Source organism: Schistocerca piceifrons, chromosome 1, assembly GCF_021461385.2.
Source record: "Schistocerca piceifrons isolate TAMUIC-IGC-003096 chromosome 1, iqSchPice1.1, whole genome shotgun sequence".
Classification (NCBI taxonomy): domain Eukaryota; kingdom Metazoa; phylum Arthropoda; class Insecta; order Orthoptera; family Acrididae; genus Schistocerca; species Schistocerca piceifrons.
This window is the reverse complement of record NC_060138.1, coordinates 426,264,379-426,280,387: the sequence shown is the minus strand read 5'-3', so window position 1 is coordinate 426,280,387 and position 16,009 is coordinate 426,264,379.

Genomic DNA, 16,009 nt, shown 5'->3' with positions numbered 1-16,009 from the left:
ATGTTCATACTTTCCACGCGCTATACGAGATTGGAATAATAGAGACTTGTGAAGGTGGTTGGATGAACCCTCTGCCAGGCACTTAAATGTGATTTGCAGAGTATCCATGTAGATGTAGATGTACTTTCTGGACACCTCTTGCTGTATACTAATGGTAGTTAATCCTCCGCGTGTGTTCGACACGGCTCTGGAAAACTGGCGTGTTGGGGACACGAGGCTACACGAACAGCTAAGCTACCATGCGTCGAATAATCATCAGTACTGTACAGTACAAATTTTACTGGACCATTCTCTGCACCGATGCCGTCGGTATGCTTCTTTTTTTATCTAGGTGGTTTAGAACCTTGTTATTTTTATTGGATACAGCAGTGTCTTTAGCTGTAGCACTACAAACATATTTAATCAGTCACACTGTGTCATGACAATTCGCTGACGTTATACGACTTGTTCGCCTTGTTCTAAAACTGTATATTTGCACCCTTATGTTTCCTAGTACGGAGAGAAACTGATATTCGAAATGTGGCTGTTTAAGGCCAGGAAGAAAGTGGTATATTTACTGTTACAACTGTTATTGGTACACACTAAGCGAGATGTAGTCAGAAGCGCCGGAGCAGGCCCGCCCGTTAAGAAACACAGGTGTGCGGAATGCGTGGAACGCGACTGAGATGACGGCACGAGTTGCCAGAGGAAATACCCGGCATGCAGCGCGCGCCGGCCAGGTGTTCGCTCCCCTTTAAGAGCGCGCGGCTCGCTCGTGCGAAAAAGCCGCCGTTTTGCTTGAGCGCTCCCTTTTTTTTATGTTACGCAGAAAAGATAATATGGCATAAGCGCTGGATTTCGCGGAATGCCCGCCACAGCTATGCTTCCGGGTGCGTGGCGCCGGAATGCCCCGGCTAATAGCGGCGTTAATCTCGCCCTCCGCGAGCGCCGCCGGCCGGACTTTAATCGGACATTTCCGGTAATATAAAGCATCATGTGCCCGGTTCGCTTTATTCTCGCCGACGCCGAGATTCGAATCGAAATATTGATATTTATCACTTGCTCTCGTCCACGTTGTTAAACGGGCAAGTGATTTTCGAGAGTATTCCAACTACAAGGGAAGGCAAGCACCGATTTTGAATTACCTGCGATCTGCTATTCTGTGGCAACAGCACAATGAACGGGATAGTACTGGGTTGTTGATTACCATCTCAAAGAAAGAATGAACTGAAGAACTTACTTGGCTCTGAGCACTATTGGACCTAACATCAGTGGTCATCAGTCCCCTAGAACTTAGAACTACTTAAACCTAAGGACATCACACACATCCATGCCCGAGGCAGGATTCGAACCTGCGACCGTAGCGGTCACGCAGTTCCAGACTGAAGCGCCTAGAACCGCACGGCCACACCTACCGGCTGAAGAACTTACTGTTCTACTACTACTGCTCCACGGAAACCTTCAGAGAAACTTCTAAAATAGATATTTTGTGTTACTTTATAACCAACTTCAGCACGGCAGCGCACTGTTATTACATAACGATTGGAACTTCCGTGATTATGTTTACTTTCTTGCTAGTAATTGGTAACCCATCTGATTTAAAACAGACATTACCTCTACTAGTGGTTAAGACCATAATTACAGTTGTAGGCTACCACAGACTGTCACAAGTCAGCGGAGCCTTCGGAAGTCTTCCTATTAAGCCGGCCGGTGTGGCCGAGCGGTTCTAGGCGCTTCAGTCTGGAACCACAGACCGCTACGGTCACAGGTTCGAATCCTGCCTCGGGCATGATTGTGAGTTGTCCTTAGGTTAGTTCGGTTTAAGTAGTTCTAAGTTCTAGGGGACTGATGACCTCAGATGTCCCATATAGCTCAGAGCCATTCTTCCTATTAGCCTTGGAAATCACGATCTTAACCTTGTTACCTGCACATTACGTGTGTTGCATACGAATCGAGCGTTACCTTAATTTGACCGCTATGCGATGAGTGTCTTACTACATTCTTCTAGAAACCGGAAGCGGTGAACCGACTAGAAAGTGAGTGAGGATATTTAAAAGTCCACGTAATCAAAGGTACATTTTTTCAACATAATTATCCTCTTACTGTCACTTAATTGATAGTATCAATATTTAATTCAGGTTTTATTCGAAAATTGTTGATTTCTAACTTGAAACAGAAGGGTTTATAGTGCAAATAAAGAAAACAATATGGATTTATCATATAGCGCTGGATAACGCAATTTCCTCAAAACAAAATAATAAAAAATGGCAAATTTGAAAATATATCAAACATCGTTTCAATACATCCTCGAAGTTATATAAAACATGTTTCTGTTGTTCATAGACAACTTACGCATTTATCAGTAACAACAGGAAACATTTTGGTACTTGTGAACCGTATTTGCATCAAAAAAACTAATTTTTGTTGCTTATAATATGCAATTTATATTTTGTAATAATACACTCCTGGAAATTGAAATAAGAACACCGTGAATTCATAGTCCCAGGAAGGGGAAACTTTATTGACACATTCCTGGGGTCAGATACATCACATGATCACACTGACAGAACCACAGGCACATAGACACAGGCAACAGAGCATGCACAATGTCGGCACTAGTACAGTGTATATCCACCTTTCGCAGCAATACAGGCTGCTATTCTCCCATGGAGATGATCGTAGAGATGCTGGATGTAGTCCTGTGGAACGGCTTGCCATGCCATTTCCACCTGGCGCCTCAGTTGGACCAGCGTTCGTGCTGGACGTGCAGACCGCGTGAGACGACGCTTCATCCAGTCCCAAACATGCTCAATGGGGGACAGATCCGGAGATCTTGCTGGCCAGGGTAGTTGACTTACACCTTCTAGAGCACGTTGGGTGGCACGGGATACATGCGGACGTGCATTGTCCTGTTGGAACAGCAAGTTCCCTTGCCGGTCTAGGAATGGTAGAACAATGGGTTCGATGACGGTTTGGATGTACCGTGCACTATTCAGTGTCCCCTCGACGATCACCAGTGGTGTACGGCCAGTGTAGGAGATCGCTCCCCACACCATGATGCCGGGTGTTGGCCCTGTGTGCCTCGGTCATATGCAGTCCTGATTGTGGCGCTCACCTGCACGGCGCCAAACACGCATACGACCATCATTGGCACCAAGGCAGAAGCGACTCTCATCGCTGAAGACGACACGTCTCCATTCGTCCCTCCATTCACGCCTGTCGCGACACCACTGGAGGCGGGCTGCACGATGTTGTGGCGTGAGCGGAAGACGGCCTAACGGTGTGCGGGACCGTAGCCCAGCTTCATGGAGACGGTTGCGAATGGTCCTCGCCGATACCCCAGGAGCAACAGTGTCCCTAATTTGCTGGGAAGTGGCGGTGCGGTCCCCTACGGCACTGCGTAGGATCCTACGGTCTTGGCGTGCATCCGTGCGTCGTTGCGGTCCGGTCCCAGGTCGACGGGCACGTGCACCTTCCGCCGACCACTGGTGACAACATCGATGTACTGTGGAGACCTCACGCCCCACGTGTTGAGCAATTCGGCGGTACGTCCACCCGGCCTCCCGCATGCCCACTATACGCCCTCGCTCAAAGTCCGTCAACTGCACATACGGTTCACGTCCACGCTGTCGCGGCATGCTACCAGTGTTAAAGACTGCGATGGAGCTCCGTATGCCACGGCAAACTGGCTGACACTGACGGCGGCGGTGCACAAATGCTGCACAGCTAGCGCCATTCGACGGCCAACACCGCGGTTCCTGGTGTGTCCGCTGTGGCGTGCGTGTGATCATTGCTTGTACAGCCCTCTCGCAGTGTCCGGAGCAAGTATGGTGGGTCTGACACACCGGTGTCAATGTGTTCTTTTTTCCATTTCCAGGAGTGTATAAAATAGACAACGGACTATTAAGGAACATTTTGCGGTTCAAATTATGTGCAACACAAACAAACAAACAAAAACAAAGACAAGTTTTCTGCTCCCAGGTTCTCTCTTGCGCAGTCATTTGTGTTTCTTTCCCTGACAGTGCTACTAACACTACCGTTAATACTACCATTTACTGCTTCATTTATGTACTGTATCAAAACTACTGAACCGTATTTTTTGTAGAGAGCAACTCTACCCATACATAATGTGCATTAACTATACACTTATTTATCATAGCCATGAAATAAATCAACTCGATTTGTCACAAATAATGTGCGCAACAGGGTCTGCCTGCCTGTCCCGCATCTCGTAGACTCATCCAGTGACAAAATTACCTCGCATGGTGAGAAAAACACGTTTGTGTATCGGTCTGTGCAATGTAGACAGCTCTATCAGTTACAAAGAGGCGATATTGCGATCATGGGTAAGGTATGCCGAGGATTACGCAAGATTATGCAGAATTTGATTAAGATTGCTAACGAATGTTTCAATTAAATCTGTATTAATTCCAGAATAGTGAAACAAATGGTGTTTCCACTCAAAATGCAAACTTAAACATGGCCAAGCACTGAAAATGCGCAGAGCGTGACCATGTGTTACCGAAAACTCAAGCCTCGTGAACCGTAACGATTATAAAAAAGGCATTGAAAATCAGATTGAGAAGGATTACAAGAAAATAAAAAGAAAGAACACCGGGTGCAACAATGTTCATTTGAACTAGAACACGTGTCTAATTACCCACTGGTCGTTATGCACTTTTAAGGTTCGCGAAAGCCAACTAATTGGAATTCTGCTACCATAATATGCCTAGAATGTGGCTTTATTTTTGGCTGGTAACACAAATAAAAGTAATGATCAAAGACATTTTGTAGGTGACCTGCAAGAATAATGGAGCTTTCATTAACCACTGCTTGCAGCGCAGCCGGTCCAGAATAGATCTCTACATCGCGAAATGTTGACTCCCACAAAGAGTTGTACCTGCTTTTACACGCAACCGGATATTATTGTGACTTTTCCCAACCAGCTTAAGAAACTGTAGTAACCCACGTGTGTCCAAACAGTTTCCTGTTTAAAGCATATCGATCCAGTCAAGGTATCTGGACTTAAGCAAGTATTTCATCTACTGAAGTAAATTTTCTTCCTTTCCACTCTCAATTACTTGAAGTTTCATTTACATATTTGTGGGAGAAACAGATAATGATATTAGTAGAATGTTTTTGTAATGCTAAATTCCTTTTACTATTTAAAATGCACTTACCAATTTCAATGCCGTAACACCTGCACCACCTACTATTTTTGATTGTTCCCATATCGTTTTTCTCTGCAGTCGTAATTGTCAGTTGACATCTGTCAATGGGCTGTGAAACTGAACATCGAGGAAGTAGACTATTTTATTTATATATGTGTTCAACTATTATCAATGTCGACATGAAAGTAATTTTTACTGGGCTATCTGCTTTCAGGGAGAAGTAACGTGATGAGTCAAGAAAAATGAAATGGAAGACATATAGCATACAATGAAATGAGATGAAAATATACTGTTAATTTTTTTTTTAACTATCCTTGCAGAGAATGTGTTGAGCGTGTTTGCTTCATACCTGATTAAATTCACGACACCACCACATCAAACACTGTAGGACTATTTTTAAAATTGACACATGCCTTAAATTATCCTGAAAACAGATAATATTCACGCGGTTCATTCCTAGCTGCAATTAATTGGACCGATAAAATGGCTCTGAGCCCTATGGGACTTAGCTTCTGATGTCATCAGTCCCCTAGAACTTAGAACTACTTAAACCTAACTAACCTAAGAACATCACACACATCCATGCCCGAGGCAGGATTCGAACCTGCGACAGTAGCGGTCGCGCGGTTCCAGACTGTAGCGCCTAGAACCGCTCGGCCACTCCGGCCGGCGATTGGACCGATATAAACACCGTAAACGAAGATACGAGTTATGCACAACCTGTGTCATCAAATCTTATTCGAAGATAGTTTGAGGCAACTATGCATAAATATAGGAAAACACACTTTTCAGACGCAAGCTATCAAGCCGATCCAGTATTACTAAATTTCCATAAAGCGTTTAACGCTATGCCATTTATGACATATGAACAGTTGCGGGCCCCTATAATACCATTGAAAGTAAGTGATTGGTAAGAACGTTTGAGTACAGTACTCAGTACGTTGTCACTGGCGACAAGTACCAACGATGACAGTACACATACCACGTAACAGGATCGGGCGCTGATGACCACGCTGTTTAGCGCCCGTAAACCTCAAACACACACTCACACACACGTAACAGGATCGAAGTCTGACATGTTTGTATGGGTATAACTGTTGTTGTTTGGAATTGTTTGCGTGCCCCTTTCCTTTCAGTTCGCTGCAGTGTGGAGAATTTACCACAGGATCTTGTCAAGAACATCCCTCGCACATTCTACTTTAGTCAATAATACAATTCAGAGCCAAAGAAACTGAGACACAAGAGTAATATAGTGTAGTCCCCCGCGAACACGCAGAAGCGCCGCAACACGACTTGGCATGGACTCAGCTAATGTCTAAAGTAGTACGGAAGGGAACTGGCACGGTGAATCGTGCAAGGCTGTCCATAAATCCGTAAGAGTACGGGGCTGGAGATCTGGGGAGTTTTTGGGGTGAGGGGGGGGGGGGGGGGAGGGTCGCATTCTTCTCCTGGAATTGCCCAAGTTCGTCGGAATGCACAATGGACATGAAAGGATGCAGATGATCAGACAGGATGCTTATGTACGAGCCACTCGTCAGAGTCGTATCTAGACGTATCAGGATTCCCATATCACTCCAACTGCACACGCCCCACACCATTACAGAGCCCCCACAAACTTGAACAGCCCCCTGCTGACACGCAGCGTCCATGGATTCATGAGGTTGTCTCCATACCCGTTCACGTTCACCCGCCCGATAGAATTTGAAACGCTACTCGACCGACCAGGCTACATATTTCCAGTCATGAACAGTAATGTGTCGGTGTTGAAGGGCTCATGCGAGGTGTAAAGCTATGTGTCGTGCAGTCATCAACGGAACACGAATGGGACTTCGTCTCCGAAATCCATATCGATGATGTTTCGTCGAATGGTTCGCATGCCGACACTTGTTGATGGGCCAGAATTGAAAGCCGCAGAACTTTGCGGGTGCGTTGCACTCTTCTCATGTTGAACGTTTGTCTTCGATTAAAGGTGGTCCTGTTGTTGCAGGATCTTTTTCCAGCAGCAGCGTTGTCGGCTTCTTGATATTCAAGGTACACTGGTGAAATGGTCGTACAGGAAAATCCCCACTTCATCGCTACCTCGGAGATGTTGTGTCCCATCACTCGTGCGCCGACTGTAACACCAAGTTCAAACTTACTTACATCCTGATAACCTGCCATTGTATCAGCAGTAACATATCAGACAACTGCGCCAGATGCTTGTTATCTTCTATAGGCGTTGCCGACCGCAGCGCCTTATTCTGCGTGTTTACATATCTCTGTATTTGAATATGCATGCCTACACCAGATTCTTTGGCGCTTCAATGTAAATTCTAGTGTAGGTAGTTCGTAATGCTATTAGTTTACTCAGTCATTTTCAAAAATGCCGATTCCTTATCATCTTAATAATGTACTACTAACAACCTCGTAAAGAACTATTAACCAACATTCACCTCCAGAATGAGATTTTCACTCTACAGCGGAGTGTGTGCTGATACGAAACTTCCTGGCAGATTCAAACTATGTGCTGCACCGAGACTCGAACTCGGGACCTTCACCTTTTGCGGGTAAGTGCCCTACCATCTGAGCTACCCAAACACTACTCATACCCCGTCCTCAGAACTTTACTTCTGCCAGTATCTCGATCTCGTCTCCTACCTTCCAAACTTCACAGCAGCTCTCCTGCGAACCTGCAGAATTAGCACTCCTAGAAGAAAGGATATTGCGAAGAATGGCTTAGCCACAGCCTGGGGGATGTTTCCAGAATGAGGGAGGTCCCGCGTTCGAGTCTCGGTCCGGCACACAGTTTTACTCTGCCAGGTGGTTTCAAGTTTCATCTGAACACATTATCATGTGACAGTGAAATTTCCTACCATTACGTTGACGTCTAATGTGAATCGTCCTTAACACTAAAAGCATGGATACCAAAAAGAACAGCACACAGAACCCAGAACACGCACAATATTTGTAAAGACATGTAAAAAAGTCCAGTTCCATACAGCATAGGAATACCACGCCAGAGGCGCGGCGGTAGACTTCCCCGCCACGAGTAGTCAGTCAATCGAGACGAACAACCCACTCATGTAAAAGGGGCTCCGAAGTGTCGGGCGGTGATTTCCATCACGTATTTTTCAGTAACATGGCACCTCGATAATGCAGCATCTTGCCGACCACCTCGCCAGCGAGCATTCCGAGGAGGCGGAACAAGGCACTGCCCACGGAGAGGAACACGCCTCCGGATCCGAGAACGTGAACGGCGTAACCGATAATGGTTTCTCTTCTAATTAATATCTGGGACGTGCGCTCACTACCGGAGGAGCGAGTCAGCACAATGGAGCGCAGCAGCATCTGGCGCGAGCGGCTGTAACCGAGTAATTAGCAGCATTATTCCGATTCATTTGTAGCTTAGCGCCAAGATTTATATCGGATTTTCGTCTCGGCGAGTTGCAATTACGGCACGGCATTAAATTAGCCGTGACCGGCAGCGGAGCCGCGGTAGCAGCCGCCCTATTTCCGTCGGTTCTCGCCCGCGCTGCTGCGCGCCGTGCCGTGTAAACAGCCGTTTCACACCTCCGGAGGGATCGTGCGCTTTCCGGGTAAAACAAAACCATGCCGCGGGACGCCACCCGTTGTCGACTAAAGCCGTCGTCTTCTGATATTGTGTGGCCATACTGCAGCTCTTGGTTACAGTTTTCCAAAAACTATTGCATGGTAATTCACAGGCATACTTCCGGCATCGTTATGATAGCAACATTTTTAACAACACTGTTCATATACGGTTCCTATCCTAATGAGTGGTTTCCACCCTCAGCAGTCACTATCTAAATTTTTCATATTGATAAGTTTAAACAGGAACGGTGAATCATTATAGCGACTATATATGCCACATGCTGAGAATACTACATAAGAGACTTGGACATAGGGGTCAGTGCCTGCGAAATGGCGTAGTTAGTCGGATGCTCGCCTCCTACTGTCATGAATATCTATGAAAAGTAGTTGAAGGACGGTGAAACTACAAGTAGGTGACATGCGTGTTGGACGTCCACACCTCATAACAGAATGTGGAGGTCGGAAACTTGCCCGCTGTGCATAGTAGAATAGGCAGCGATCTCTGGTAGATCTGACGACAGATTACAGGGATTCTCTTTAAGCCCACTTTTATACAGGGAGGTAGAGGGACGTCGGCAGTTCAGTATAGAATGTCAAATCAAAAACACCTTCAGCCGTCTCTATTTGAAATTTTATTTTGCGTATGTGACCAGTTTTAGCGTTTCGCTACGCCAGCTTCAAGCTCCCTGCTGGATGTGTAGGAAGAATCCGCTTATGTGCAATCGAAAAATTGACAGCTGTTCTGTAACCCGTATCCGTGGACTAAGTTTTTTTAACAATACGATCCCTTCGTTCATCAATTGAAAACTCAACTGATGAAAGAACGAAAGGATCGCTTTGTCAAAAAAAGTAAGTCTGCGGATACGGGATACTGAATACTGGTTCCTTTTTCGTTTGCTCATCGGACTGTATTCTTGCTACAAGCCGGTTAGGGAGTTTGAAGTTGGCGTTGCGAAATGCGGGAACAGGTAGAATAAGTAAAATAAAATTTCAAATATAGACAGCTGAAGGTGTTTTTGATTTGCCGTTTTATTTTGGATTACAGTGATAGCGCGAGCACAAATGTTTTGTAGCACACCGTTCAGTGCACGTTACTGAAAAGGGTCTCTGCAGCGGACTACCCCCCCCCCCTCCCACTTGTTACCATGTTGAACTAACGTCATGATCAGTTGCAATGAATACAGCATCAATAGAATCGGATCGACTCATCTGAAGACTAGCATTTCTTATTACACTAGGTGTACGGTCGTATCCGAATCCGCCGTCGCCCACACAAACGGTTGCTTGAACATTGCCCACGCCCCGAACGTAGGCCAGTAATGGCAGTATTTTACTATGGCGGACATTGACTTGAAATCCTAGAGGACCTCTGGACGATGTGAACATTACTGCGGACCACCTGCATCCAGTAATGCTTCATGTCTCCCCCGACGATGATAATATCTTCCGGCAGGATAACTGTCCATTTCAGAAGATTAGAGTCATGATACATTACATTGAGGGCGAACATAGCGAACTCACTTTGATGTCTTGGCCACAAAGTTCGCCTGATCGGAAGCCGTTGTAACTTACACTACTGGCCATTAAAATTGCTACACCACGAAGATGACGTGCTACAAACGCGAAATTTAACCGACAGGAAGAAGATGCTGTGATATGCAAATGATTAGCTTTTCAGAGCATTCACACTAGGTTGGCGCCGGTGGCGACACCTACAACGTGCTGACATGAGGAAAGTTTCCAACTGATTTCTCATGCACAAACAGCAGTTGACCGGCGTTGACTGGTGAAACGTTCTTGTGATACCTCGTGTAAGGAGGAGAAATGCGTACCATCACGTTTCAGACTTTCATAAAGGTCGGATTGTAGCCTATCGCGATTGCGGTTTATCGTATCGCGACATTGATGCTCGCGTTGTTCGAGATCCAATGACTGTTAGCAGAATATGGAATCGGTGGATTCAGGAGGGTAATATGGAACGGCTATCGCGATTGCGGTTTATCGTATCGCGACATTGATGCTCGCGTTGTTCGAGATCCAATGACTGTTAGCAGAATATGGAATCGGTGGATTCAGGAGGGTAATATGGAACGGCTTACTGGATCCCAACGGCCTCGTATCACTAGCAGTCGAGATGACTGGCATCTTATCCGCATGGCTGTAACGGATCGTGCAGCCACGTCTCGATACAGATGGGGACGTTTGCAAGACAACAACCATCTGCACGAACAGTTCGACGACGTTTGCAGCAGCATGGACTATCAGCTCGGAGACCATGGCTGCGGTTACCCTTGACGCTGCATCACAGACAGGAGCGCCTGCAATGGTGTACTCAACGACGAACCTGGGTGCACGAACGGCAAAACGTCATTTTTTCGGTTGAATCCAGGTTCTGTTTACAGCATCATGATGGTCGCATCCGTGTTTGGCGACATCGCGGTGAACGCACATTGAAAGCGCGTATTCGTCATCGCCATACTGGCGTATCACCAGGCATGATGGTATGTTGTGCCATTGGTTACACGTCTCGGTCACCTCTTGTTCGCATTGACGACACTTTGAACAGTGGACGTTACATTTCAGATGTGTTACGACCCGTGGCTCTACCCTTCGTTCGATCCCTGCGAAACTCTGCATTTCAGCAGGATAACGAACGACCGCATGTTTCAGGTCCTGTGCGGACCTCTCTGGATACAGAAAATGTTCGACTGCTGCCCTGGCCAGCACATTCACCACAGAACTCTCACCAACTGAAAACGACTGGTCAATGGTGGCCGAGCAACTGGCTCGTCACAATACTCCAGTCACTACTCTTGATGAACTGTGGTATCGCGTTGAAGCTGCATGGGCAGCTGTACGTGTACACACCATCCAAGCTCTGTTTGACTCAATGCCCAGGCGTATCAAGGCCGTTATTGCGACCAGAGGTGGTTGTTATGGGTACTGATTTCTGAGGATCTATGTACCCAAACTGATTGAAAATATAATCACATGTCAGTTTTAGTATATTTGTCCAATGAATACCCGTTTGTTTATCATCTGCATCTCTTCTTGGTGTAGCAATTTTAATGGCCAGTAGTTTATCTTGGACGCTATCAGGAGCTTGCTCCGTGCCTACGAACTACCGAACCGTAATTTACAGGAACTAAGGGACCAGTGCACAAGCAAATGTTCCCCAAACCTCCCGAAATTATTAAGGATTTGTGAAGCTACGCACACAGAATCCCTGGCATCTGAAGAATGATGTGAGTATGTGATGGCTATTGCGAGTACTTAATGCTAAAAGGACTTTTGATTTGGAGATCGCAAAACGTGCAGCCTTTCGCCATCTTTCTGTTTTTGCGAGATATCGAATAATTGGCATGAAGTTCAGGGGAAAATCACACCGACAGATCGCACAGACAGTTTACTATAGTGCAATGACGGCAGAAAAATTGTTAACGAAATGAACTAAGAGCTTGCTTCTGCATTTAGTTGCGTATTAAGCTACCTGCGTAACCAATCTTTTATCAGTGGAACATTTCCTGAATGGCTGAAATAAGCTGAAGTTAAGCCGTCGTTTAAGAAAGGAGATAAAGAAATACTGTGAAATTGCAGCATTCTCAAAACTTTCAGAAAAGATAACATACAATCGGCTTCTTAACCATCTGCAGACAAACAATATTTTTTAAGGATTCTGGTGTTGAGAAGGCTGTCTACATATACAATGAAAATTAACTTAATTCATCAGAAATAAATTTCATGCTAGTGGCATATTTTGTGATCTTTGAAGGGCATGTGATTGCGTAAGTCACAATACCTCCTTCAGTACATTAGAATATTAGAATGAACCATGAAATAATGCAAAATTCTTCAACTCACCTCTGCCAGGAAAAAAATGATGTCATTAGGAAAGAGACATAAACTAAGCTATCAGGTACAACGGTACTGCGCACTACGCATTGGCGTTTGAATAGTTTTGCTCGAGCCCCCACGCGCTATGGCACGAAAATGTATATATTTATTACACTCAGCTTAATTGAGCAGCCTAGAGGTGTGGCTGGTCTCAATTTTCGGCTACGTTTTTCGTCATAGGGTGCCACCTCACACCTGTCACAAACTCAATTTTTAAGCTGAAATAAAATATAAAGAAAGCAATGCAGGCGGGTATTTCGCTGAAATTTAAAATAGTGAATCTCTCACGTTGATTTATAGTCTTTTACGTAAGGGCGCCCTTAACAACTGATGCTGTAATACTTCACTATAAAATTGATATGTCGCGATCACGGCACTCGACCGTCTGTTCACAATTCACAAAATACACTCTTATTTGCTGTCCCGAACCACTATATTGAGCTCCACTGGGTCGCTTTCGAACGTGGCTACCAACCCACTACTACCTCCAGATGCGGGGCACGTCCGGCTCTTGGCGTCGCTCAGAACCAACTGTGCTCAAAGATAGCCGCCCTATCCTCCCTCGAAACGACTGCCCAACTCAAAACAATGTTTGACAAAAAGAATTACGAATATTTTAAATCTAAACACAAGAACACATATGATACATTGAAAAATATGGAAAATTTCCGGGAAATAACAATTTAAGCTCCAATTTTCTGTATCTGCCACCGTTTTTTCACAAATAATGTTCTTGGGGATTGATTTTGCTTTTCCTGGATTTTTGATACTAAACAGAAATAAACAAATAAAAACACACACTTAATTACTCATCTATCTCTTTAAACGTTAGAATGCTGCTGCTAGTTTCGTCTCTTTAAAATTATTTATTACCAAAAACACAGTTTCTCTCAGTCGAATTCATATTCCGACCTATCATTAAAGAAATGGTACAGATGTACAGATTCAGATAAATCGGCAACGATTGCTCAATGAAACTCTACGAACCGCGTCCGTAGACACTTTGTTTGCATGAATCGGCTAAAGCATTGCTGTAATTTAAGCGTTTGAACTTTCACAACTTTACAATTTTTAAGATGGCAGTAACTTTTCAACTATTCTATATTTTTGTGGTGCGTCTAGATAATTCAGTTTTACATATTTTTCTGTCCATGAACGCCAACCTCCGTGTCACTCATAGTTTTGTTTTTAAAAATTTTTCTCTGGAATATAAATTCCTCCAAGCACGAGAACACGGCCATACGCGCCGCTGCCAAGCGCTCGGTTTTTCCAAGGTCGCGTAAATGCTAGCCGCTCGCCACGGCCCCGTAGCAACTGCCATCCACGTGATCTGCGGGGCAAAACTGCCGCTCTAAACTCTAGCCACAGCTTGTACGCTCAAAATTACCCCCACTTGGTATTCCATAAACGCAGTGCATGGTGTCGCAATAGCACCAAACCCAATCTGCGCTCTCAGAAATGAAATAATACACAAAATAAACTTTACATATGATAGCAGAAAAATCGAAATGAACAAGACCGTATATTATCTTACGCGGCAGCACATTCTACCCTAGGCCAGCCGGAGTGGCCGTGCGGTTCTAGGCGCTACAGTCTGAAACAGGTTCGAATCCTGGCTCGGGCATGCATGTGTGTGATGACCTTAGATTAGTTAGGTTTAATTAGTTTTAAGTTCTAGGCGACTGATGACCTCAGATGTTAAGTCGCATAGTGCTCAGAGCCATTTGAACCACTTCCTACCCTAACTTAGCTAAACTGGCGCTAAATACATTTATTCATCAGCATTTCCATGATGCTGATATGACTGGCCAGAGGTTGTGAGTTACAAAAGATAAACGAATCGAAAATGGACCAACAATTAATCTTAAAATCCTCTAAATATTGTCTTTTTTGAATTCTTTTTTTCTAATTTAGATTCACTATATTTCTTACGCAGCATATACAGTAAGCACTGCACCTTTTGTTGTCTTCTGTGGTGTGCCCCTGCATCATTGCTGCATCTCGGGCCTCAGGCGCCGTTTCTCAGGTTCTCCTGCCAGTCAGCTAACCCAATTCTGCCAGGAACAAACAAAATTCACCCGATCAATTTCCTATCAGCAAAGGTGTCTAGGTACCAAGAACGCCTCTGCTATCCAGAAGTGACACAGTTAAAGCCAAATTTCAGGGCGAAACCTGACACAGACATACAGATGGTAGTGTAACCAAAAAATACATGCTGATTGCTGAACTTTTTTTTGCTCACAACAAATTGTTCCATTCAAGAACACAAATGGCCCAGATCGTTCCCACTGTGCAACAATGAGACAAGGTTCCTCTAACCAACCTGAAACTAAGAAAATATGTGACCGGAATAGTACTCAGATTTATTATATGATGGGTTTCATGGTAGGTTCCAGTATCGACCCTGTCTCTAGTTATAACCTAAACAATAATCTAACAGCTGCTCAGTGACCAATGAAAATAGCAGCACTACAAACTGAATAAAATCAAATATAAAAAATAACCCATGGAACAACATAACCCACAAATCAGCCTAGATTCCCCTGAAAGTAAGTAATCCTAAACATAAAAAAACAAATCAAATATCCCGCCAAATAGAAACATTTCTCCAATGAATACAAGACCATATTATATGAATACCATTAAATTCCATATTATATCAGTCAATCCCATGCTGAACTATCTCCACCCCCACACACCAAAAAGAAATTGGCGTGTGTCCAAATCACAGTCACCACTAATGAAAAATTGAATCAATATTTGTATCATTATAAACAATGTGAAAAATGCCACTCAATGTCCCTCTCTTACATTCACATCCTATCATGTACATATAAGTACTGTACAGTGAGTACAACTGTTGTAGCCTGTATAACTAGTCACTATAAGAGTATTAGATGTGGCAACCAGATGTTCCACAACTCCGTGTGATAAACATGAAAGCCACTAGGCCAGCCAGGAAATTCTTAAAACTAAGCACATATGTATATAGTATACAGCAAGGAGTCAATAACAATAATAAAAAAAACACTTCGCTAACTTACGCATGATAAGTTATCCTCAATATATCTGTGTACCATTAAGTAAACACCTATTCTTACTATATAAAAAAGGATTAAACCCCACTACAGTGGCTGTTTGTACAGTCGTAGCTCAGTTACATTCCTGAGTCCCAATGGTTTAGGTGACCGGGGTACTCCTACCTGTAAGCATTTTGGTGAGGGCAGCTTACCACAGCGAATGCGCCATGGTACAATTGAAAAAGCTTTTTCATCTCACCATCTAAATCCTTTGACTGTTCCTTTGTCTTTATTAATACTAGGTGACCCACCTTCTACTTTGTAGGCTTGTATCTTAAACTGAAACTGTGTTTTCTC